We start from the raw sequence: 23,470 nt of genomic DNA, 5'->3' as shown, positions 1-23,470 counted from the left end.
GGATCTTTTTCACAAGAGGATGGGATGTAGCCATTGACAACGGTGATGCCCTTACATAAAGCTTGCCATGGAAAGGAGTAGGACTGATTGGATGAAGACAGCAGGAAAGCAAAATTTCAGAAGAACGAAAGCACCTCTATACGCTTATCTGAAATTCTCACCAATGAATTACATAAGTATTTCTATCTTTATCTTCCATTTATTTATTATTATTATTCGAAAACTCCATAATCATTTGATATCCGCCTGACTGAGATTTACAAGATGACCATAGCTTGCTTCATACCAACAATCTCCGTGGGATCGACCCTTACTCACGTAAGGTTTATTACTTGGACGACCCAGTGCACTTGCTGGTTAGTTGTGCGAAGTTGTGAAGATATGTTTGGACCATGGTATTGTGCACCAGTTTGTTGGCGCCATTGCCAGGGAGAGAACGAACAACAAATTTTACAACCTCAGAGTAACAATTTCGCATACCAAGTTTTTGGCGCCGTTGCCGGGGATTGTTCGAGTTTGGACAACTGACGGTTCATCCTGTTGCTCAGATTAGGTAATTTTCTTCTTATTTTGTTTTCAAAATGTTTTCAAAAATCTTTCAAAAAAATTTTCCTTTATTTTCGAAAAAAATTATAAATCTTTTCAAAAATATATTTTTTTCTTCAGAATTTTTAAGAGTGAATTCTAGTGTTTCATGAAGCATGTTAAAGCCTGGCTGGCTGTAAAGCCATGTCTAAATTCTTTTGGACTGAGGCTTCCAAGTCATCATTACAAGAGCAAGCTAGTTGTTGCTAATAAAATTTGTTATTGTATGACTGATTTATATCTTCTAAAGCTTGGCTGGCTATTAAGCCATGCCTAACCCTCAGATTGGAGCTTTAGACTAAGAGTACAAGATTCCTAGAATTCATATTAAAAATTTTGAAATCCTTATTTTCTTTTTCCTATATGTTTTTCGAAAATAATATACAAAAATCCAAAAAAAAATTAATAAAATCATAAAAATAAAAAATATTTTGTGTTTCTTGTTTGAGTCTTGAGTCAATTTTTAAGTTTGGTGTCAATTGCATACTCATCTTGCATTTTTCGAAAATTTCATTCATGAATTGCATTCATCATGATCTTCAAGTTGTTCTTGATAAACCTTCTTGATTGATCTTCATATTATATTGTTTTGTGTTGTATGGTGTTTTTCATATGCATTCTTGCATTCATGTTGTCTAAGCGTTAAAAATTTTCAAGTTTGGTGTCTTGCATGTTTTTCTTTTCTTAAAAATTTTTCAAAAATATGTTCTTGGTGTTCATCTTGACATTCAAAGTGTTCTTGATGTTCATCTTGACATTCATAGTGTTCTTGCATGCATCACATGTTTTGATCCAAAATTTTCATGCATTAAGTCTTTTTCATGTTTTTCTCTTTCATCATTAAAAATTCAAAAATCAAAAAAATATCTTTCCTTTTTAAATTTCGAAAATTTGGATTGACTTTTTCAAAAAAATTTTTTTTTAAAATTCAATTGTTTCTTATGAGTCAAATCAAATTTTCAATTTAAAAATCTTATCTTTTTCAAAATCTTTTTTAAAAATCAAATCTTTTTCAAAATTAATTTCAATCATATCTTTTCAAAAATATCTTTTTATCTTATCTTTTTCAAAATCATATATTTTTAATCATATCCTTTTAAAACATATCTTTTCAAAATTGATTTTCAAATTTGTTTCAACTAATTAATTAACTTTTTGTTTGTTTCTTATCTTTTTCAAAACTACCTAACTAATTCTCTCTCTCTAATTTTCAAAAATCTCTTCCCCTTTTTTTAAAAAATTCTTTTTAATTAATTAATTGTTTCAATTTTTAATTTTAATTTTAATTTTTTCCTAATTTTCGAAAATCACTAACCCCTTTTCAAAATTTTATTTTTGAAAATCCTCTTTCTCTCTCATCTCTTTCTATTTATTTATTCATCTACTAACACTTCATCTCACCCAAATTCGAACCCCCTCTTCCATCTGTGTTCGAATTTTCTCTTCTCCCTTCTTTACATTACATTCTTTTCTTCTTCTACTCACACAGGGGAACCTCTATACCTGGGTAAAAAGGATCCCTATTATTATTATTTTTCTGTTCCCTCTTTTTCATATGAGCAGGAGCAAGGACAAGAATATTCTTGTTGAAGCAGACCCTGAACCTGAAAGGACTCTGAAGAGGAAACTAAGAGAAGCTAAAATACAACAATCCAGAGATAACCTTACAGAAATTTTCGAACAGGAAGAGGAGATGGCAGCCGAAAATAATAATAATGCAAGGAGGATGCTTGGTGACTTTACTGCACCTAATTCCAACATGGAAGAAGCATCTCCATCCCTACCATTGGAGCAAACAATTTTGAGCTGAAACCTCAATTAGTTTCTCTGATGCAACAAAACTGCAAGTTTCATGGACTTCCATCTGAAGATCCTTTTCAGTTCTTAACTGAATTCTTGCAGATCTGTGATACTGTTAAGACTAATGGAGTGGATCCTGAAGTCTACAGGCTCATGCTTTTCCCTTTTGCTGTAAGAGACAGAGCTAGAGTGTGGTTGGACTCTCAACCCAAAGATAGCTTGAACTCTTGGGATAAGCTAGTCACGGCTTTCTTAGCCAAGTTCTTTCCTCCTCAAAAGTTGAGTAAGCTTAGAGTGGATGTTCAAACCTTCAGACAGAAGGAAGGTGAATCCCTCTATGAAGCTTGGGAGAGATACAAGCAACTGACCAAAAAGTGTCCTTCTAACATGCTTTTAGAATGGACCATCCTGGATATATTCTATGATGGTCTGTCTGAATTAGATAGGATGTCATTGGATACTTCTGCAGGTGGATCCATTCACCTAAAGAAAATGCCTGCAGAAGCTCAAGAACTCATTGACATGGTTTCTAATAACCAGTTCATGTACACTTCTGAGAGAAATCCTGTGAGTAATGGGATGCCTCAGAAGAAGGGAGTTCTTGAAATTGATACTCTGAATGCCATATTGACCCAGAATAAAATATTGACTCAGCAAGTCAATATGATTTCTCAGAGTCTGAATGGAATGCAAGCTGCATCCAACAGTACTCAAGAGGCATCTTCTGAAGAAGAAGCTTATGATCCTGAAAACCCTGCAATAGCAGAGGCGAATTACATGGGTGAACCATATGGAAACACCTATAATCCCTCATGGAGAAATCACCCAAATCTCTCATGGAAGGATCAACAAAAGCCTCAACAAGGCTTTAATAATGGTGGAAGAAATAGGTTTAGCAATAGTAAGCCTTTTCCATCATCCACTCAGCAACAGACAGAGAACTCTGAACAAAATACCTCTAATTTAGCAAACTTAGTCTCTGATCTATCTAAGGCCACTGTGAGTTTCATGAATGAAACAAGGTCCTTCATTAGAAATTTGGGGGCACAAGTGGGACAGCTGAGTAAAAGAATCACTGAACCTCCTAGTACTCTCCCAAGCAATACAGAAGAAAATCCAAAAGGAGAGTGCAAGGCCATTGACATAGTCAACACGGCCGAACCTAGAGAGGAAGGGAAGGACGTGAATCCCAAGGAGGAAGACCTCCTGGGACGTCCAATGATCAATAAGGAGTATCCCTTTGAGGAACCAAAGGACTCTGAGGCTCATCTAGAGACCATAGAGATTCCATTAAACCTCCTTATGCTATTCATGAGTTCTGATGAGTATTCTTCTTCTGAAGAGAATGAGGATGTTACTGAAGAGCAAGTTGCCAAGTTCCTTGGTGCAATCATGAAGCTGAATGCCAAATTATTTGGTAATGAGACTTGGGGAGATGAACCTCCCCTATTCACCAATGAACTAAATGCATTGGATCAACTGAGATTGCCTCAGAAGAAATAGGATCCTGGAAAGTTCCTAATACCTTGTACCATAGGCACCATAACCTTTGAGAAGGCTCTATGTGACCTTGGGTCAGGAATAAACCTCATGCCACTCTCTATAATGGAGAAACTGGGAATCTTTGAGGTGCAAGCTGCTAGAATCTCATTAGAGATGGCAGATAATTCCAGAAAATAGGCTTATGGACAAGTAGAGGACATGTTAGTAAAGGTTGCAGGCCTTTACATCCCTGCTGATTTCATAATCCTAGATACTGGGAAGGATGAGGATGAATCCATCATCCTTGGAAGACCCTTCCTAGCCACAGCAAGAGTTGTGATTGATGTTGACAGAGGTGAACTAGTCCTTCAATTGAATGAGGACTCCCTTGTGTTTAAAACTCAAGGTCATCCTTCTGTAAACATGGAAAAGAGGCACAGTAAGCTTCTCTCAAAACAGAGTCAACCAGAGCCCCCACAATCAAACTCTAAGTTTGGTGTTGGAAGGCCACAGCTAAACTCTAAGTTTGGTGTTAGGAAGTCTCAACAATGCTCTGAACATCTGTGAGGCTCCATGAGAGCCCACTGTCAAGCTATTGACATTAAAGAAGCGCTTGTTGGGAGGCAACCCAATTTTTATTTATCTAATTTTATTTTTATTGTTCTTTCATGTTTTATTAGGTTCATGATCATGTGGAGTCACAAAAACAACTGAAAAAATTGAAGAAAAATCAAAAATAGCATAAAAAAAAATAGCACACCCTGGAGGAGGAGTTCACTGGCGTTCAAACGCCAGTAAGGAGCATCTGGCTGGCGTTCAACGCCAGAGCAGAGCATGGATCTGGCGCTGAATGCCAGAAACAAGCATAGAACTGGCGTTCAATGCCAGAAACATGCTGCATCTGGGCGTTTAACGCCCAGAACAAGCATCAGTTCGGCGTTTAAACGCCAGAATTGCTTGCAAAGGCATTTTACATGCCTAATTGGTGCAGGGATGTAAATCCTTGACACCTCAAGATCTGTGGACCTTACAGGATCATCTCAGGATCTGTGGACCCCACAGGATCCCCAACTTCCCTCCTCATAATTCTAGTTTTTTTCTACATCTTCTTCTTCATCTATTCTTTCTTCTTTTGCTCGAGAGCGAGCAACATTCTAAGTTTGGTGTGATAAAAGCATAATTCTTTTTTTTTGTTTTTCCATAACCATTGATGGCATCTAAGGCCAGAAAAACCTCTAGAAAGAGGAAAGGGAAGACAAAAGCTTCCATCAAGGGTCTATAGCTCAATGGTAGAACATTTGACTGCAAATCAAGAGATCCCTGAGATACCTCAGGGGATACATTTTTCCCCACACAATTATTGGGAGCAACTAAGGGTGGAACATCAAGAGCACTCCATCATCCTTCATGAAATTAGAGAAAATCAAAGAGCAATGAGGGAGGAGCAACAAAGACAAGGAAGAGACATAGAAGAGCTCAAGGACATCATTGGTTCCTCAAGAAGGAAATGCCACCATCACTAAGGTGGACTCATTCCTTGTTCTTAAATTTTTTATTTTTCGTTTTCTTTATGTTAAATTCTTATCTATGTTTGTGTCTTATTACATGATCAGTAGTATTTAGTAACTATGTCTTAAAGTCATGAATGTCCTATGAATCCATCACCTCTCTTAAATAAAAAATGTTTTAATTCAAAAGAACAAGAAGTACATGAGTTTCGAATTTATCCTTGAACTTGGTTTAATTATATTGATGTGGTGACAATAATTTTTGTTTTCTGAATGAATGCTTGAACAGTGCATATGTCTTTTGAAGTTGTTATTTTAGAATGTTAAATATGTTGGCTCTTGAAAGAATGATGACAAGGAGACATGTTATTTGACAATCTAAAAAATCATAAAAATGATTCTTGAAGCAAGAAAAAGCAGCAAGGAACAAAGCTTGTAGAAAAAAAAATATAGCGAAAAAAAAAGCAAGCAGAAAAAGCCAAAAGCTCTTAAAACCAAGAGGCAAGAGCAAAAAGCCAATAACCCTTAAAACCAAAAGGCAAGGGTAAATAAAAAGGATCCCAAGGCTTTGAGTATCAGTGGATAGGAGGGCCTAAAGGAATAAAATCCTGGCCTAAGCGGCTAAACCAAGCTGTCCCTAACCATGTGCTTGTGGCGTGAAGGTGTCAAGTGAAAACTTGAGACTGAGCGGTTAAAGTCAAGGTCCAAATAAAAAACAGAGTGTGCTTAAGAACCCTGGACACCTCTAATTGGGGACTTTAGCAAAGCTGAGTCACAATCTGAAAAGGTTCACCCAATTATGTGTCTGTAGCATTTATGTATCCGGTGGTAATACTGGAAAACAAAGTGCTTAGGGCCACGACCAAGACTCATAAAGTAGCTGTGTTCAAGAATCAACATACTGAACTAGGAGAATCAATAACACTATCTGAACTCTGAGTTCCTATAGATGCCAATCATTCTGAACCTCAATGGCTAAAGTGAGATGCCAAAACTATTCAAGAGGCAAAAAGCTACAAGTCTCGCTCATCTGATTGGAGCTATGTTTCATTGATAGTTTGGAATTTATAGTATATTCTCTTCTTTTAATCCTATTTGATTTTCAGTTGCTTGGGGACAAGCAACAATTTAAGTTTGGTGTTGTGATTAGCGGATAATTTATACGCTTTTTGGCATTGTTTTTAGTATATTTTTAGTAGAATCTAGTTACTTTTAGGGATGTTTTCATTAGTTTTTATGTTAAATTCACATTTCTAGACTTTACTATGAGTTTGTGTGTTTTTCTGTGATTTCAGGTATTTTCTAGCTGAAATTGAGGGACTTGAGCAAAAATCAGATTCAGAGGTTGAAGAAGGACTGCTGATGCTGTTGGATTCTGACCTCGCTGCACTCAAAGTGGATTTTCTGGAGCTACAGACCTCAAAATGGCGCGCTTCCAATTGCGTTGGAAAGTAGACATCTAGGGCTTTCCAGCAATATATAATAGTTCATACTTTGGCCGAGTTTAGATGATGCAAAAGGGCATTGAACGCTAGTTCTATGCTGTAGTCTGGAGTTAAACGCCAGAAACACGTCACGAACCAGAGTTGAACGCCAAAAACACGTTACAACTTGGCGTTCAACTCCAGAAGAAGCCTCTGCACGTGTAAACTTCAAGCTCAGCCCAAGCACACACCAAGTGGGCCCCGGAAGTAGATTTATGCATCAATTACTTATTTCTGTAAACCCTAGTAACTAGTTTAGTATAAATAGAACTTTTTACTAGTCTCTTAGACATCTTATGATTTTTAGTTCATTCGGCCATGCCTGAACCTTTCACTTATGTATTTTTCAACGGTAGAGTTTCTACACTCCATAGATTAAGGTGTGGAGCTCTGCTGTTCCTCATGATTTAATGCAAAGTACTACTGTTTCTTTATTCAATTCAACTTATTCCGCTTCTAAGATATTCATTCGCACATCAATATGAAAGTGATGAACGTGACAATCATCATCATTCCCTTACGAATGCGTGCCTGACAACCACTTCCGTTCCACCTTAGATTGAATGAATATCTCTTGGATCTCTTAATCAGAATCTTCGTGGTATAAGCTAGATTGATGGCGGCATTCATGAGAGTCCGGAAAGTCTAAACCTTGTCTGTGGTATTCCGAGTAGGATTCAGGGATTGAGTGACTGTGACGAACTTCAAACTCGCGAGTGCTGGGTGTAGTGACAGATGCAAAAGGAGGGTGAATCCTATTCCAGTATGATCGAGAACCTCAGATGATTAGCCGTGTTGTGACAGAGCATTTGGATCTTTTTCACAAGAGGATGGGATGTAGCCATTGACAACGGTGATGCCCTTACATAAAGCTTGCCATGGAAAGGAGTAGGACTGATTGGATAAAGACAACAGGAAAGCAGAAGTTCAGAAGAACGAAAGCACCTCTATACGCTTATCTGAAATTCTCACCAATGAATTACATAAGTATTTCTATCTTTATCTTCCATTTATTTATTATTATTATTCAAAAACTCCATAATCATTTGATATCCGCCTGACTGAGATTTACAAGATGACCATAGCTTGCTTCATACCAACAATCTCCGTGGGATCGACCCTTACTCACGTAAGGTTTATTACTTGGACGACCCAGTGCACTTGCTGGTTAGTTGTGCGAAGTTGTGAAGATATGTTTGGACCATGGTATTGTGCACCAGTTTGTTGGCGCCATTGCCAGGGAGAGAATGAACAACAAATTTTACAACCTCAGAGTAACAATTTCGCATACCAATGAGGTGGAGGAGTTCAGACTCAATGCTTTCGAGAATGCTAAAATTTATAAGGAGAAAGCAAAAAGGTGGCATGATAAAAAGCTGTCATCTAGAGTCTTTGAGCCAGGACAGAAGGTTCTGCTGTTTAACTCTAGGCTCAAATTGTTCCCTGGAAAATTGAAATCACGGTAGAAGGGACCATATGTGATTACAAGTGTGTCACCATATGGATATGTAGAGCTTCAGGATATTGACTCTGACAAAAAGTTCATTGTTAATGGACAGAGTGTCAAACATTATCTTGAAGGCAATGTTGAGCAAGAGTGCTCAAAACTGAGACTAAATTAAAAGCTCAGTAAAGTCCAGCTAAAGACAGTAAAGAAGCGTTTGCTGGGAGGCAACCCAGTCATTATAAAAAAATTAGATGTTTATAACAATTATATGAGTCTATTTAATTTTTTATTCATGTTTGTTAAAGCATTTCAGTGAATAAGTCAGGGAAATAAAGGTTCAAAACATAAAGCAGAGGAATCACAGAGAAAAAGAGCTCACTGGCGTTAAAACGCCAGTAAAGAGGCATTTTGGGCGTTAAACGCCAGAATGGCTATCATTCTGGGCGTTTAACGCCAGTAAAGGTATCATTCTGGGCGTTAAATGCCAGAATGGGCAGCATTCTAGGTTTTTAATGCCAGAAACGGCAGCATCCTGGGCGTTCAGAAAAAAGCCGAGTAACAAAGGATTTCTGGCGTTGAACGCCAGCCAGGGTACCTGTTTGGGTGTTAAACGCCCAAAATGGCTACCAGATGGACGTTAAATGCCAGAATGGCTATCATTCTGGGCGTTTAACGCCAGAACAGCAAGGAGGAGGTACTTTCGTTTCCAATTCAATTTTTTTTCGAATTTTCATGTTTTAATTCATAATTTTCTGCATAAAAATGTTACAAATATTCATCTTTCAATTTCCATTTCCAAAAAATTAATAATCTTATAAATTCTTTTTAATTCTTTTTCAATTCTTTTCAATTCTTTTTCAAAACATTTTTATAAACTCATTTATCTTTCCAATTTCTTTCCAAATCTTTTTAACTCATCCATATTATCTTTTATTTCTTAGATGCATTAACAAAAATTCAGATTTAACTTCCTCATATCTTTTTCATCTCTTTTAAATTTTAAAAAAATCTTATCTTTTTCATATCATGTTTATCTTTTATCAATCATATCTTTCTATCTTATCTTTTTCTAAAAATTCGAAACCATTCCCTCCCTCCCTTTTAAATATACATTCAGCCAACCCTTTTCACCCATCATTCAAATCCTTCTCTGTATCTATTCATCTTCTTTTTTATTTTTGCTTGAGGGCAAGCAAATCTCTAAGTTTGGTGTGATTTTCGTGATCCCTGAGCTAAAACAAACTAATCTCATGGCTCCCAAAGGAAGACAAACCACTTCAAGAGGCAAGAAAGAAAGCAATCCAAAACCACTTTGGATGCATGAGAATTTCTGCACTAAAGAACATGCAGACCATTACTTCAAAATTGTGTGCAGAAGATCAGTGATCCTAGAAGTTAAGTTTAATCTAAAAGAAGACGAATACCTGGAGATCCAAGAGCAGATTCAAAACAGGGGCTGGGAAGTCCTGGCTAATCCTGAGATACATGTTGGAAGAAACTTGATCCAGGAATTCTATGCAAATCTGTGGATGACGGATAAGCAAAGATTAGAGGGAACTGCTTTCTACTCCTTTCGGACTATGGTCAGAGGGAAGATTATTTACTTCTACTTTGACAAAGTGAGAGAAGTTCTCAAGCTTCCTCAACTACAAGATGATCCAGAGTCCTTTAATAGGAGAATGGCCAAAGATAAAAGGCTAGATCAAGTTCTAGAGGACATATGCCTCCCTGGAACCAAGTGGATTACTAATAAAAAAGGTGTCCCAAACCAGCTAAAGAGAGGAGATCTCAAACCAGTTGCTAGAGGTTGGCTGGATTTCATTGGGTGTTCTATACTCCCAACCAGCAACCGCTCTGAAGTTACTGTCAAGAGGGCAGTGATGATTCACTGTATTATGCTGGGAAAAGAGGTAGAGATTCATCAGCTGATCCCTAGTAAAATTTACATATTTGCAAACAAGGAATCCACTGATGCCAAATTGGCTTACCCAAGCTTGATTAGTATGTTATGTAAAGATGCGGGGTTAAAGATGGGTGTGGATGAATATATCCCAGTTGAACGCCCAATCACCAAAAAGGTGATGGATGGAACTCAAGTTCAAGACAACCCCATCAAGAGGAGGGCGCACGAGCTCCTCCCAGAAATTCCTCAATTTGAATTCTGGGCCCGCTTAGAAGCTTCTGTCACCAAGCTGCAAGAAGCTATGAATCAAATCAAAGAAGAGCAATAAAATCAAAACAACATGCTCTATAAACTTCTTAAGGAACAGGAGAAGTAGGGGCATGATCTACAGGAGCTGAAGCGCCAGAAGCTGTCCCATGAAGCACCAGACGTCCCACAGATTGAAGGAGCACTTATCTCTCAAAATAAAGGTTGTTGAGTCCTAACTCTGTGATAACTGTTGTTATTAGAAACCTATTTTAAGAGTTACATCAACATTAGTATTAGAGTTATTTATTTTTATGTCTTTAATTATTATTCCATAAGTATTAGTAGCCGCCGTCGCTAAGGTGGACCACCCGCTCCTTAATTTCCTTTCTTTTATTGCTATTTGTCTATTTTTATGTTTATTTTCTGTCTAAGTCTTGTTTTTATTACATAACCATTAGTGTTTAGAGTCTATGTCTTAAAGCTATGAATGATCCCATGAATCTCTCACCTTTCTTAAATGAAAAATACTTTTATTTGCAAAAGAAAAAGAAGTACATGAATTTTGAATTTTATCTTGAAAATATTTTAATTATTTTGATGTGGTGGCAATACTTTTTGTTTTCTGAATGTATGCTTAAACAGTGCATATTTAAAATTGGAATTAAGAAAAGTTGGCACTTGAAAGAATAATGATAAAGGAGACATGTTATTGGTGATCTGAAAAAATCATAAAATTGATTCTTGAAGCAAGAAAAAGCAGTGGAAAAGAAAAAGCTTGCAAAAAAAAAAAACAAGCAGAAAAAGCCAATAACTCTTTAAACCAAAAGGCAAGGGTAAAAGGATCCAAGGCTTTGAGCATTCATGGATAGGAGGGCCCAAAGGAAGAAAATCCTGGCCTAAGCGGCTAAATCAAGCTGTCCCTAACCATGTGCTTGTGTCATGAAGGTCCAAGCGAAAATCTTGGGGCTGAGTGGTTAAAGTCGTGATCCAAAGCAAAAGAGTGTGCTTAAGAATTTTGGGCACCTCTAACTGGGAACTCTAGCAAAGCTGAGTCACAATCTGAAAAGGTTCACCCAGTTATGTGTCCGTGGCATTTATGTATCCGGTGGTAATACTGGGAAACAAAATGCTTAGGGTCACGGCCAAGATTCGTAAAGTAGCTGTGTTCAAGAATAAAAAAGAACTTAACTAGGAAAATCAATAACATTATCTGTATTTCTGAGTTCCTAAAGAGGCCAACAATTCTAAACTTCAAAGGATAAAGTGAGATGCTAAAACTGTTCAGAAGCAAAAAGCTACTAGTCCCGCTCATCTAATTGGAACTAAGCTTCATTGATATTTTAAAATTTATTGTATATTCTCTTCTTTTTATGCTATTTTGTTTTTGGTTACTTGGGGACAAGCAACAATTTAAGTTTGGTGTTGTGATGAGCGGATAATTTATACACTTTTTGGCATTATTTTTAGGTGATTTTTAGTATATTTTAGTTACTTTTTATTATATTTTTATTAATTTTTATGCAAAAATCACATTTTTGGACTTTACTATGAGTTTGTGTGTTTTTCTGTAATTTCATATATTTTTTGGCTGAAATTGAGGGACCTGAGCAAAAATCTGATTCAGAGGCTGAGAAAGGACTACAGATGCTGTTGGATTCTTACCCTCCTGCACTCAAAGTAAATTTTCTGGAGCTATAGAAGCCCAATTGGCGCGCTCTCAATTGCGTTGGAAATTGGACATCTTGGGCTTTCTAGCAATGCTTAATAGTCTATACTTTGCCCGAGATTTGATGGCCCAAATTAGCATTTAAATGCCAGCCAAAGACCCTTTTCTGGCATAAAACGCCAGAACTGGCACCAAAACTGGAGTTGAATGCCCAAACTGGCACCCAAGCTGGCGTTTAACTCCAAGAAGGGCCTATGCACATGAAAGATTCAAAGCTCAGCCCAAACACTCACCAAGTGGACCCCGGAAGTGGATTTCTGCACTATCTGCATTTAGTTACTCATTTTCTGTAAGCCTAAGTTACTAGTTTAGTATAAAAACTACTTTTAGAGATTCATTTTGGAACTTATGACATTATACATCTCATATTGTATCTTCTACGGCATGAGTCTCTAAACCCATAGGTGGGGGTGAGGAGCTCTGCTATGCCTTAATGGATTAATGCAATTACTATTGTTTTCTATTCGATCATGCTTGATTCTGTTCTAAGATACTCACTCGTACCTCAATATAAAGAATATGATGATCCGTGACACTCATCATCATTCTCAAATTTATGAACGCGTGCTTGACAACCACTCTCGTTCTATCTGAGCTCAACGTAGTCATTGGGCAACTGCTTGAGTGCGTATCTCTTGGGTCTCTGATCCACGGATTTGACTTGCCTCTCCTGACAACAGAGCATTCGAATCCGTGAGATTAGAACCTTCGTGGTAGAGGCTAGAACCTATTGGCAGCATTCCTAAGATCCAGAAAGTCTAAACCTTGTCTGTGGTATTCCGAGTAGGATCTGGGACGGGATGACTGTGACGAGCTTAAATCTCACAAATGTTGGGCACAGTGACAATGTGCAAAAGGATAGAGAGATCTTATTCCGACACAAGTGAGAATTAACAGATGATTAGCCGTGCGGTAGCTGTGCCTGGTATTTTTCATCCGAGACGAGAGATCCGATAGTTGATTAGCCATACAAAAACTGTACCTAGACCATTTTCACTGAGAGGACGAATGGTAGCCATTGACAACGGTGATCCACCAACATACAGCTTGCCATTGAAGGAAGCCATGCGTGTTTGGAGAAGAAGACAATAGAAAAGCAGAGATTCAGACGACAGAGCATCTCTAGAACCTCAACCTGTTCCTGATGTACGGAAAACTTGTCTCATAACAAATTTCCTTCGGCAAGTGTACCGAATTTGTCGTCAAGTAAAAACTCACAATAGAGTGAGGTCGAATCCCACAGGGATTGATTGTTAATCAGAGGAATGTTCTAGTTGAACGAGTCCAGAATTTGAGTTGAGAATTCCAGAAAATTAAATGGTGGGAAAGTAAATAACAGAAAAGTAAATGCTAGAAATAAAAGAACTGAAAGTAAATGACTGAAAGTAAATTGCAGAATTGTAAATGGGAATGGGGGAATTGCTCATAAAAGTAAATGACAAAAATTAAAGAGAATGGGTAAGATCAGAAATGGGGAGTTCATTGGGTTCAGGAGATGTTGCATTCTCCGGATCAATTTCATTTTCATCTCTTCCTCAATCAATGCACTCATTGATCTCCTTGGCAATCTTAAGTGATCGAATTACAATTTCTTGTAATTCAATCTCTCAAATCTTGATCAATAGCCAATTCCTTGGTCAATTGCTCATGAGAAGAGATGAAATATGGTCATTGATTATACCACATCCATTTCCCAGAACAAGTGTTGGGAGGATTATAGTCACATATCCATCCAAACCCAATTTGGTCCAGCATGAGAAAGCATTTCTAGCTTGATCTCTTCATTCCTCTTTCAAGGTTCAGAAGAGATCCAAGTATGAATAGCTTCTTTTCCAAGATAACTACTCAATTGGATGAAGATCGAAAGCTTTCAAGTAAAATCAAGAGAAAAGATAGAAGAAGAATAATGAAAACTAGTATTGATCCATCAAATTACAACAGAGCTCCCTAACCCAATGAAAGGGGTTTAGTTGTTCATAGCTCTGGAAGATGAAAACAAAGATGGAGAATACATGATGAAACTCGAAGTGTAGAGAAAGTAAAATACAGAGAGTAGTTCTATGCCAAGAGGCTCCCTATAATTTCCAACTCTCAAAATAATTCAAAGCTACTCCTATATATACTACTCTTCCACTCTGCTAGTTGGTTCTTCAAGTCTTAGGTCTGGGCCTTTGGATATTGAGTTTGAAGCAGTTATCTTCTTCATTGGGCTTGGCTTTACTTGCAGAGAGAAAGTGTGAAGTGGGCAGAGACTTTAGCTCAGGACGTTAGTGGTGTTAACGTTCAGTGAAAATATTGGTTCGAGAACGTTAGTGACATTCAACTTTTTCACTAACGTTCCTCACCTAAGTAAGAGCCACGTTAACCTCAACATTAGTGGCACAAACGTTGCCACTAACGTTGCCTCTTTGTCCTTCGCGCACGTTATTGGGACTCAACTTTCCCAATAACGTTGAGAAGCCTCCCCCTTCCCTATGTTAGAGTCCACGTTAACTTAGTTAACGTGGCTCTTTTAACGTAGGCTTGCCAACCTTCGAGAACGTTAGTGACACTTAACATTGTCACTAACGTTCCAATGTGCCCCTTAGCTCCCACGTTAGAGTCCACGTTAACTAGGTTAACGTGGCTTCTAACGTGGCTGTGCTAGCCATCTCCAACGTTAGTGACAAAGTTGAATGTCACTAACGTTGGCTCATCATCCCTCTCCTCACGTTGGCTTCTACATTAACTAAGTTAACGTGTCTCATTGTGGCTTGTGTTGGCTCTTTCCAACATTAGTGACAATGTTTGGTGTCACTAACGTTGTCGACAACCTTTCTTCTTCACGTTAACTTCCACGTTAACTAGGTTAACGTGGGAGTTAACGTGGCCTCTTGGGGATAGTGTGTGTTCATCCCAACGTTAGTGACAATGTTTGGTGTCACTAACGTTGTCGATCACCTAGTTTCTTCACGTTAGCTTCCACGTTAACTAGGTTAACGTGGGAGTTAACGTGGCTTCTTGTGACTTGGCCAACGTTAGTGAGAATGTTGAATGACACTAATGTTGGTGTCCCCCTTCTCTTCTTAACGTTAGAGGCCACGTTAACTAAGTTAACGTGGCAACTAATGTGGCCACTTATGAGCTTGGTCCAACGTTAGTGATAATGTTAAGTGTCGCTAACGTTGGCTCCATTTCCTTTCTTCCACGTTAGAGTTCACGTTAGCTTAGTTAACGTGACTCTTAACGTGGGCAATGATGGCTTCGAGAGCGTTATTGGCAATGACTTTTCTCATTAACATTGCAAGTTACTCCTATTCCACGTTAGTGTTAACGTTAGTGTAACTAACGTAGCTACTAATGTGGTTCTTCTTTGCTTCCTTTGTCCTGAAATCAAGCAATAAAGTGCATCAAAGTTCTAGTCCAAGTCACGGGAAATGCAACATCCAATTTGTCATTAAATTCATGCAAAATCCTCATGAAATCATGTAAAGTGCACAATGTATGCTTGAATCAAGATGTAAATGAATATCTACCCAAAACTAGCTTATTTCCTAAGGAAATGCATGAAACTACCCTAAAAACAGTAAAGAAAAGGTCAGTGAGACTGGCCAAAATGCCCTGGCATCACAACACTAAACTTAAAGCTTGCTTGTCCCTAAGCAAGTATTGGAACAAGAGAATGATGAATGGAATGCCAAGAGAAATGAGTCATTCTTGTGGAAGTCATGTCCCTGGTTTTATGGTGGTTTCATGCATAGCAACTTAGGTTCATTCCTGGCTCTCAGACCTTTATCATGTCCTAGAATACTCACTGTGATTGCATCCCATGAGACTTTTATTCATTGATCTTTTTGTTGTTATTTCAGGGTTTATTTTTGTTCTTAAGCTAAGTGCTCTGTAAGGGGACAACTCTTTAGAATAAGCTTTCTGCCAACACTCCCGAACCAGTTGGTTCAAGGTGCTAAGTGTTGAAGCACCCCTAAGGACTTACTTGCTCAAGTCTCTCCCCCATACATACACACCACATGCACATAGTTTATTTATTTTCTTTTCTTGAGACCTTGGTGTCCAGCACCTCTTTGGGTTACTAAATGCTCTGTATTGAGGGTTACTCTTGATAGTGGACTTTCAGCTGATAATCCCGAGTTAGTTAACCCATGTTACCAAGTGATAAGGCACCCCTAAGAGCTTATTCATCCAAGTAGATCCCTCACACAGGAGCACCACAAACACATGCCTCAAGATTAAAACCATAGGTGCCTAGCCTTATTGCTTACTCTTTTTCTTTTATTTTTCAACCTTTATTGTTCTTTCCCTTTTTCTTATTAGGATCTTCTTATTTAGCTAGTCTCATGAGGTGTGTCTCAAGCATAGTATTCATGACAGATAGTTGTCCTCCCACCTTATGGTTGAACCAACTTAGCTAACTTATGACTATACCATAAACTCATGAACTTATTCCATAGTATGAACTCTACTCTGGTCTCTTAAAAACACTCATTCTCTTTTCATTTGATTCAAAGGGACAGGCATACAAGTAAGTAAGAAGATGATGTAGTAACATAAAGACTAGCAAACATAGACCTATTCATAAAGAAAACTTTAAAGACAGAATTTAAAAAGTTAAACTAACATGGAAGCATGTTCTATTTCATACAAGATCTTCCTTATTTAAAGCATAGAAAAATATGGACCAAAGAAGGAACTCCACCACCTTTTAATCTTGTGGATGTCCATGCTCTCCTTCTTGCTTGTCCTCTTGGTGTTTTTCTTGATTGCTTGTGCTCCCACTTCCCTTGCCTTTTCCAAGCAGCTTCTTCCAGAAACCACCATCTTCCATCTTCTTCTTGAGTGTTTCCTTCTGCTGTTTCACCTTCCTCTCTTCTTGTTCTACAATATCTTTTTGGACCTCATCATATGTAGGGATGGCATAGTGTAGATGATGCATATTACTAGACATGTAGTTCAACTTGGCTTGAGTGTTTACGTTGAACTCCTCCCTATGTAGTTGCCGTCCTTCATTAAGTACAGTGAACTCATTGAATGCTTTCATCTGAGCTATTTGTCGCTGATTGAGTTCCTGCAAATGCTTATCTTGACGTTCTTGCCTCTCAGTAACTTGGTGGATGGCTTGAGTGAGCTGGGAGTATTGTTCCTGTTGCTGCTCCTTTTGTTGTTTCTGCCACTCTTCTTGTTGGCTCATCCAGTTAGACTGAAGGTTTAGTATTTGCTCTTGTCCTTCCATATGTCTCATCCCCAAATCTTCAATGGCTTTTAGAAGGTGATTCATATTCAAGTCGGCTGGGTAAGGATGCTCTTCTTGTTGATATTCTTCCTGATGAGACTCCTCTTGGTGAGCTCCTTCTTTTGCCTTTAGTTTCCCTATTTGTGGCCTTCTTTGTTGCTGAGCAGGTGTAGTATATTCCATACGCTGGATCGTCATTAGCCTCCCAGGGTGCACCCAGTCTGGATTACCATCCTCAAAGATTACCTTGGCCTTTGTGCACAATCGGAGAATGGTGCTGGGGTACCAAAGTCTGGCACCTGATTTAAGCTTCTCAGTCGAATCTTTTATTCCCTCAGCTATAAGTTCATGCACATTGATTTCTCCACCTTCTATTAGGCAATGTACCATAGTTGCTCGATTAAAATTTACCTCTGAATTATTTACAGCTGGAAGGATGGATCTCCTCATGAGTTCAAACCACCCCTTGCCTTCCGGGCTAAGGTCTCCCCTCTTGATGAACCAGGGTCTCCCATCTTTATACCTCTCCCAGTCAGCTGCTATAACACAGATGTCATTCACGATCTCAGTGAGCTCATCATTGTCTGGGCTCCTACTTATCCTTGCATGATAACTGGGCTCATCAAAGTGTGGTGATTTCAGGTGAAGAACTCTTATTATAGCAATTGGGCTGAAGTCCACCTCCTTTCCTCTTCCATAGCTTTTGAAGGTTGGGGCCTTGGCTTTGTCTTCTCTGACCACATTTGCGTAGAACTCTTTGATGAGGTTCACATTGATTTTCCCTTCTGGATTAGTGAGCCTTTGCCACCCTCTTTGTTCAATCTTCTCCCGAATCTGTGGGCACTCGTCTTCATTGAATTGGAAGGTTAACTCGGGCAGTATCTTTTTGAGCTTTATCCGCTCAAATTCTCATTCATGAAAGGCAGTTTTGAATCTCTTCGCATCAAAAGGAATGCTCTCCATTGGTTCCTTCCTCTTTTGCCTCTTGGAGCTTGATGCTGCCATGAATGAAGTTAATGCGAAAAGGGTGTAGTGAAGGGAAGAAATGTAGGATTTAGAGAGTGGGAAGTTGAAGAACTAGTTGCTGGAAAGTGAAGTGCAAGGGATATGAATTTCGAATGTGGAGATGGTATGGATTGGATCCACTTATATAGAGAAGTGATGAAGAGATGAAAGGTGTGGAATGATGGGGTTGGTGTATGATGAACAGATGGGGTTTTGTATGGAGTAAGCACGAGGATTACCAACTTTATGATGGAGTTGGTTCAGTTTCCAAGTTTGTTCTTCCTCCAATGTTACATGGCAACCATTCCCAATGCATTCCCCCTTGAGGCACGTCTGTAGTACCCTCTTCATGAAGTGGCCGAACCTTTCTCATTAAATTGTCCAATCAATCTCCTTCAATTCTCCTTTCCTTTCCCTATAAAGATCAAATAAGAAAAGTAAGAAATATCATAAAAAAATTAATTTAAATTTTACAGCTAGAATAATAAAGAGAAGAAAAGATTTTGTTTATTCATGAACTCCAACTAACTAACTAACTGTGTATCCTTATATGCACATTGGTGGCACCATAGGGTGACACCAAACTTAGTTTGGAGCACTGTGATGAAAAGTTCTGTTCAAAGCTCCACGACTAGCATGCTCTCAGTTGCATTCATGCTTTCTTGGCATGCTTTGAACACCAAACTTGTTCTTCACTATATACTGCAATATAAGGATTTCACCAAGTGTTTGTCAAGTTTAGGTTGGAATTCATGAATATTGACTTATTCACTAATAAAAGCTCATAAAACATGGGTTGCCTCCCATGAAGCACTTCTTTAGCGTCACTAGCTTGACGTTTCTCCTTCATCAGGGAGGTTGATAATGCTTCAAGTCATCCCCTCTTGCCTTGGACTTATATCCATTGGTTGTATCAATGATCTCTACATGTTCAAAGGAGAGAACTCTGTTGATAGTGAAGACCTTAGGTAACTGAGATGGTACAGTGGGGAGATAGATTAGCGGGGATATCTGAGAAGTAAGCTGAGATCACTTTATCTCCTGGAGAGAAGTCTTCCGTAGGGATCTTCTTGTTCCTCCACCCCCTTGGTACCTTCTTCTTTGTCCCTTTTGATGTTGCCTTGCTCTTGGTGACTTCTTCTTCTAAGGGCATTTTGTTGTTGTCTTCACATGTCTCTGGTGGTTTAGGTTCCTCCAGCTTTTCCTTGAGTTGTGACAACTGCTTATTTCCTTGTTCATCAACCAAGGGCTTTCCCAGATAGGCTGGTTGTGCTTCAGTGCTTGCTTCCTCTGTCAGCATCTCATTATGATCTTTGCTTGGTTCTTTGTTTTCTTGGTCTGCTTCTTGTGAGAGTTTGAAGACATTAAAGCTGAGTCATTTATCATGGATCCTCAATATTAGCTCCCCTCGCTCCACATCTATGAGTGCTCTAGCTGTAGCTAGGAATGGTCTTCCCAATATGATTGGGTGAGTGTGACTCTCCTCCATGTCCAAGATGACAAAGTCTGTGGGAAGAAAGTATTTCCCAACCTTTAACAACACATTTTCCACCACCCCTATTGCTTGTTTTTGAGTTTTGTCAGCCAGCCTGATGACTATATCTGTGGGCAATATCTCATTGATCTGCAGCCTCTTCACCAGGGATAGGGGCATTAAGTTGATGTTTGCTCCCAAATCGCAGAGTGCTCTATCAAACATTGTTTCCCCTATGGCACAGGGGACATGAAAACTCCCTGGATCTTTTCTTTTCGTAGGCAACTGTGGTTGAATGAGGGCACTGCACTCCTTGTTCATCACTATAGTTTGGCCTCCTTTGAGTGAGCTTTTCCTGGGAAGCAGCTTCTTCATATACTTGATGTATGCTGGCATTTGTTGAATAGTCTTGATGAATGGTATGTTGACATGCAGAAATGCAAACAAATCTAGAAACCTTGAGTATATTCTCTTCTCCACAGCACCATTGAGCAGTTGGGGAAAAGGTGCATAGAGTCTCAGCAGCTACTGTTGTAAGATTTCTGGTTCTTGATGATCTTTTTCCTTCTTCTCTACTGAGGTATCTTTAGGTTGTTCTGACAGCTTGCTTGGCTTGTCCTCAGTCTCCTTATCACTTATAGTGACCATCTTGCAATCTTCCCATCTTACTTTCTTTATTTCACCTCTCGGATTCTTCTCTGTGTCACTTGGGAATCCATCTGTGGGTTTGGGAATTTGTTCAGAGAGATACCCCACTTGAGATTCCAACCTCTTGATTGTGTCTCCCTGGTTCTTGAAACTGGCTCGCACTTCCTTCTTGAACACCTTGTTGTCTTGAATCTCCTTTCCTATGCCTTCAAGTAGATTCTCAATCCTTGAGAGTCTGTCATCAAATGATTGTAGATCGTGATTAGAGGTGGAAGGATGAGGTAAGTTATTTTGGTTTTGATGTGGATGTGGAGAGGTGTTGTTATTGGGGTGTTGATATGGTCTAGATGTGAAATGTTGGTTGCTTGCATTGTTGGGATTTGGGCGTCTTTGATCAAGGCTTTGGTCTTGTTGATTTTCCCACCCAAAGTTTGGATGATTCCTCCATCCAGGGTTGTAGGTCTTGGAGTATAGATCATGGTTTTTCCTAGGTGAATTCCCAATGTAGTTGGCTTGCTCCTGACTACCTTCTGCTTCTTCATTCACTCCTTCTTGGGTTGTTGATGAAGTGGAGATTGCTGCCACTTGGTTCCTCTCTATCTTCTTGGTGAGGTCAGCCAGCTACTGGGTAATGAGCTTGTTTTGGGCCAGCAGAGCATTTACATTGTTTAGCTCCATCACTCCTCTCGTGTTCCCTCTTTCGGAAGCATAGAAATAGTCATTCTCTGCTACAGTTTCAATGACATCTATGGCCTCCTCAATGGTCTTCTTCTTGTTCAAAGATCCTCCGGATGAATGGTCTACGGCCTTCTTTGACTCATAAGAGAGCCCTTCATAGAAAATGTGCAGCTGCACCCATTCATTGAACATATCTGGTGGGCACCTCCTCGTTAGATCTTTAAACCTCTCCCATGCTTCATATAGAGTCTCACCATCTTGTTGCCTAAAAGTTTGGACCTCAGCTCTCAGCCTATTGATTCGTTGAGGGGGGTAAAATCTTGCTAAGAATTTGTTTACCACATCTTCCCAAGTTGTCAAGCTCTCCTTTGGGAAAGAATTTGTTTGCCTTATCCTTGAGTGAGAATGGAAATAAGAGTAGTCTATAGGCGTCAGGATGAACACCATTAGACATCACTGTGTCACATATTCTCAGGAAGGTGGTTAGATGTTGATTGGGGTCTTCTTGGACACTCCCTCCGAACGAACAGTTGTTCTGAACAAGGGTGATGAGCTGTGGTTTTAGTTCAAAATTGTTAGCATGGATGGTTGGCTTTTGAATGCTACTTCCACAATTTCCTGGGTTCGGATTGATGTAAGAGCCTAAAACTCTTCTATCCTCCCTAGCATGATTTGCTCGTCCTCTTCCACCATGGTTGTGAACTTCTTCTTCACGATGGTTTTCCATGTTTTCTTTCATGTTTGGTTCAAAGTATTCCTCAAAGTGTTCCTCCTCTTCTTCAGCACCAACTACACGTTTTTCTCTTGCCTCCCTCCTTAGTCTAAGGAAGGTTCTCTCAGGTTCAGAATCAAACGAAGTTGAAGCCCCGCTTCTTCTCTCTGTCATACAACCAACAAGTACAAGCAAAGAGAATAGGTGCAGAAAGTATATCTGTCAGAATTACTGTTAATGTGAGTGATGCAATATATCAAACAGTTAGTGGATTAGTGAAATGAATGGTAAATAACAAATAAAAAAAGTAGGGGGAAGGGAAGAAATTAACTAAAACAGAAAGTAAATGACTCAAACAGAAAATTAAATCAAACAAAACAAAAATGCTCAATCTAGTTATCCTCCAATTTAATCATTGTTGATGCACAATCAATCCCCGGCAACGGCGCCATAAACTTGATGCACGAAAAACTTGTCTCATAACAAAGTTCCTTCGGCAAGTGTACCGAATTTGTCGTCAAGTAAAAACTCACAATAGAGTGAGGTCGAATCCCACAGGGATTGATTAATCAAGAAACTTTAATCAGAGGAATGTTCTAGTTGAGCGAGTCCAGAATTTGAGTTGAGAATTGCAGAAAATTAAATGGCGGGAAAGTAAATAACAGAAAAGTAAATGCTAGAAATAAAAGAACTGAAAGTAAATGACTGAAAGTAAATTGCAGAATTGTAAATGGGAATGGGGGAATTGCTCATAAAAGTAAATGACAGAAATTAAAGAGAATGGGTAAGATCAGAAATGGGGAGTTCATTGGGTTCAGGAGATGTTGCATTCTCCGGATCAATTTCATTTTCATCTCTTCCTCAATCAATGCACTCATTGATCTCCTTGGCAATCTTAAGTGATCGAATTACAATACAATTTCTTGTAATTCAATCTCTCAAATCTTGATCAATAGCCAATTCCTTGGTCAATTGCTCATGAGAAGAGATGAAATATGGTCACTGATTATACCACATGCATTTCCCAAATCAAGTGTTGAGAGGATTATAGTCACATATCCATCCAAACCCAATTTGGTCCAGCATGAGAAAGAATTTCTAGCTTGATCTCTTCATTCCTCTTTCAAGGTTCAGAAGAGATCCAAGTATGAATAGATTCTTTTGGAAGATAACTACCCAATTGGATGAAGATCGAAAGCTTTCAAGTAAAATCAAGAGAAAAGATAGAAGAAAAATAATGAAAACTAGTATTGATCCATCAAATTACAACAGAGCTCCCTAACCCAATGAAAGGGGTTTAGTTGTTCATAGCTCTGGAAGATGAAAACAAAGATGGAGAATACATGATGAAACTAGAAGTACAGAGAAAGTAAAATACAGAGAGTAGTTCTATGCCAAGAGGCTCCCTATAATTTCCAACTCTCAAAATAATTCAAAGCTACTCCTATATATACTACTCTTCTACTCTTCTAGTTGGTTCTTCAAGTCTTGGGTTTGGGCCTTTGGATCTTGAGTTTGAAGCAGTTATCTTCTTCATTGGGC

The 23,470-nt window shown here is 38.8% G+C and overlaps 2 non-coding genes across 2 annotated transcripts; one reads left to right on the top strand and one right to left on the bottom strand.

Annotated features, from left to right (window-relative positions):
- Nucleotides 1-2,670: 2,670 nt before the first annotated feature.
- On the bottom strand, nt 2,671-2,778 carry LOC112724291 (small nucleolar RNA R71). The gene has a single exon (XR_003163461.1). It is a non-coding gene; the product is annotated as a small nucleolar RNA R71 (small nucleolar RNA).
- An 18,625-nt stretch (nt 2,779-21,403) lies between these two features.
- Nucleotides 21,404-21,510, top strand: LOC112724360 (small nucleolar RNA R71). Its single transcript, XR_003163526.1, has one exon. It is a non-coding gene; the product is annotated as a small nucleolar RNA R71 (small nucleolar RNA).
- Nucleotides 21,511-23,470: the final 1,960 nt, after the last annotated feature.

Source organism: Arachis hypogaea, chromosome 11, assembly GCF_003086295.3.
Source record: "Arachis hypogaea cultivar Tifrunner chromosome 11, arahy.Tifrunner.gnm2.J5K5, whole genome shotgun sequence".
Taxonomy (NCBI): domain Eukaryota; kingdom Viridiplantae; phylum Streptophyta; class Magnoliopsida; order Fabales; family Fabaceae; genus Arachis; species Arachis hypogaea.
Note: the sequence above shows the minus strand (reverse complement) of the source record. Positions and strands in the feature narration are given on the sequence as shown.